General features: G+C 34.7%; 2 protein-coding genes across 3 annotated transcripts in view; one reads left to right on the top strand and one right to left on the bottom strand.

Moving 5' to 3' along the window:
- The window catches only part of ROCK2 (Rho associated coiled-coil containing protein kinase 2), a 188,118-nt gene that overhangs the window by 181,872 nt on the left and 2,867 nt on the right, over positions 1–3,379 (top strand). The gene's annotated exons all lie outside the window — the stretch shown is intronic.
- Positions 2,220–3,379, bottom strand: part of SLC66A3 (solute carrier family 66 member 3) — a 29,969-nt gene continuing 28,809 nt past the window's right edge. The window contains exon 6 of the mRNA XM_017853968.1: positions 2,220–3,348. The gene's annotated coding sequence lies outside the window, so the exon portion shown is untranslated. The remainder of the gene's footprint in view (positions 3,349–3,379) is intronic.

Raw genomic sequence — 3,379 nt, 5'->3', positions numbered from 1 at the left:
ATATATTTTTAATAAACTTTATTAAGGTGAAATAATTTCAAGTTTACACGAGTAACAAATATTTGAGTAAAAAAGGCAAAAGTTTAAATTTGGAATGCTGTATATATTAGAGAATCTGAGGAATCATGGTGTGACCAACTGTACAAGGAAGATTCATATGAAGGTCTTGGGGAAACATAATTCTGAAGGGTGAAAAAAAATCTCTCCCATGGAGATTCTTCACATTATATGGTTTGACGTAAGGGTTTATAAGGTTGTTTGTCCAACTAATGAAAATGCGCTTAATAAAAAATTCTGGCCTTGGGTGAGAATTCGCTTTTTACCGCATTGCCGCTTTCACGTACATACATGAGTGCATGCATCTATAAACGTGTTTTCTTTCCAACACTTATTAAATATGAAACAACCTGATTTTGTGCTCGTTTCTCTTTTTTCTTGAGGCCCTAAAGCTTCCAAGATAAATATTTATAAGACTAAAAGTTGCTTGTTCCTTCACACCTGATTTCTCCTAGAGCCATAAATACCTCCTATGGGGAACTAAGAAATCATGAATACTGGGATTTTCTTATTGGATTTTTTACTTTTGTTTTGTGGGGATGACGAGACAGAAGTGAAAGGAAAACTGGTGCCGATATTGCTGTTTAAATTAATGTATAGTGAAAGTTTTTAAAGTATTAATTTTAAAAAACCATGTTCTCTAGAAACAAATTTTAAAAATCTATATGAAAGTTTTAAAATGTTCTAGCTAACTAATGGATAAGCATACCAGTAAAGCCAAAATAAAGGTTAGTGCTTTTAAAACTAACCTGTGTTAGAGTTACATGAATCCGGCTCTAAAGTATCTGTTTTGCATCCATTTATCTATAGATCCTAAACAAATACTCTAGGTTGCTACACCACAGTTTTAAGAAGTTATGCTGCGGCTGGTGGTAAAGTAGAGAAACTCGGACACTGTATTAACCTTATTGAAACATGCTTTAAATCGTGTCTAAAATCTGATTTGAGCAAGTCACTGCCGAGCTTCTCAGTCTGCATTGACACTGCTACTGACTCACCTCTCCTTCCCTGGAATAAGGCTTCAGCTTCCCTATGTTGTGAAGACACCATTTGTAAGCACTTTGAACATAAGCACTGTGTGACAGCGCTGGATATCATGCTTGGGGGGGCCTCTCCCTGACTCCCATCCCCGTAATAATGAGTTTTGTTTGAAATTGTAATAAGTAATGAACTGCATGGTTTAGAAAATCATAACTATTTGATCAGCTGTCCCCTCTGAACAAAAATTGCACCCCTTTTTCTTTTTTAAAGTTTTGTTGCATCTTTGTAGTAATGTAATTGTATTTCATGCCTGCTTTTTATAAAAAAAAATAAAATAAATGGAGACATAAGCATTTTCATACTTCTCCTGTGAAATAGTCCTGGAATACGGCAACTTTTCTAAAGTTTACCCAAAACATTTGCTTTCTCTTTAAGATGGGTCTAAACAGTGGGATGAGGATAGTAAATAAGTCTTTTAACTAAGGCGATAGACTTGTGATTCTTCTGCGCTATGATTTAATTCATGGAGGAATACCAAATTTCAACCAGGAGCCTATCTCTGATTTGATTTGGGTGTTTTAAGATGCACACAAATATAACAAACTCATTTGAATTGGTGAGGATAAGGAAAAGAGGCAGGATGTCTGTTTTGTCAGGAAATAGTGTGCTGAGAAAGTGTTTTCTAGGGCAGTTATTTGCTATATGATCTTGGGCAGGTTATTCACTCTGAGCCTCAGTGTTTTCATCTGTAAAATGGAGATTGTGTCTACTTCACAGGATCACTGCCAGATTAAGTGTGATAATGTGTGTAGAATGTCTGAAATGGCTCCAGTGTTTGTTGCCTTACAACGGGGGAAAAACAGAGACCTCATCACCGAAGTTAAGTATGCTTTTAAAGGAGTTGCTTTAAGCAATGATAAAGTACTGTTATCTAAATAAAACATTTGTTGGAATAAAAATCATGTAATTTGTATTGATGCTAATGGTCAGATTATAACAGCAAATGAAAAAAGATTAACTTGGATGTTTAGAAATATGAAATCTGTAATTTTAAGAATGAATAATTGTTTTTAGATACCATGTTCCTCTTCCTGTTGGTCCCAAGCAGTAGTTCTAAAAGGATTAACCAGTTTATTTAAAAACTATACCTTACATAAAATAGTCATATTAATGATTGACAGTTTTAAGACTCAGCAGAATTCAAAATATGAAAATTTATTTTGCATAGGAAACAATCTCTGGTAAACATCATTACTGCATATAACAAAACAATGCCTTCAATTAAAGGGGGAAAGTGAGTTTTTAAACAGTTACTTTAGAAGAAAATACAGTATATAACAACATCATATTTAGGGTAAAAATACTATAATGTGAAAAAAATCCGTAAGAACTGGACAGAACCTACCTAACAACACCCTTTACTGTATATGTTTTCAGTAGACAAAATGTATTTTGTACCAGATTCCAGCAGTGGTAATTATATAGTTGTGGCCCTTTAAAAAATGGCAACATTGTCCTTGAAGCAGAAAGCTTACCGGGATTTCCTCATCGAAAGTAGAGATTGCAGCTAATCCTAGTACCTTTTGTTAGGAATGACTTAAGGCACAGTGCGAAGTTGAAGGACTATTTTGGTGCAAACTCAAGCCAGTTACATGTATGCTTGCCTTGGTATCCTTGCTAGAGCACGTGCAGGTGTAATACTGTATTATATAAAACAAAGCCACCCTGTTGTATCTATGTTACAATTAAACATCAGTCCCAGAAAGTGAACCCTAGTCATTTATTATAGGTGTCTACCTTGACTTGGAACAAAATGCCACTCCGTTCCTGTTCATTTTTGTCATGGAGAGGATTTATTTCCTAAAAGATTCTGAAAGCCAACAAATCGATGTAGTTCTTCATATAGAACTTAAGAGTAAGGGTCAAAATGGCCTCAAAATGGGCTTCGTGGATGACTTCCAACAGTCACCGGCCTTCTCAGCACTGCAGATGTCTGAGCGCTACCGTAACCTAACGAAGGAGGGAAATTGGTATTTTTAAACAAGTATTCAAGTGGCTCTTTCAAGTCTAAAGAAGCCTTTGGCTTCAAAGATTATAAACTGATTTACTAAATGTATAAAATTTATGAAATTTACTAAATTTATTAATTTAGCAAAGAGCTTCTTTTTCCTTTGGTTCAGTTACTCAAAATCCACTGTGTGAAGGAATAATGTATCCATCATTCAGCCTTTATAGCGGTCTTCCGGTAGCGAAATACTGTCACTGTTACCCATATATTTAAAGCCAGCATGATCACAAAACGTGTAAGAACTGAAATTAAAAAAAAAAAAAAAAAAGTGTA

The sequence above is a fragment of the Rhinopithecus bieti genome, unplaced genomic scaffold (genome assembly GCF_001698545.2).
Source record: "Rhinopithecus bieti isolate Rb0 unplaced genomic scaffold, ASM169854v2 scaffold_1530, whole genome shotgun sequence".
Lineage (NCBI taxonomy): Eukaryota > Metazoa > Chordata > Mammalia > Primates > Cercopithecidae > Rhinopithecus > Rhinopithecus bieti.
Note: the sequence above shows the minus strand (reverse complement) of the source record. Positions and strands in the feature narration are given on the sequence as shown.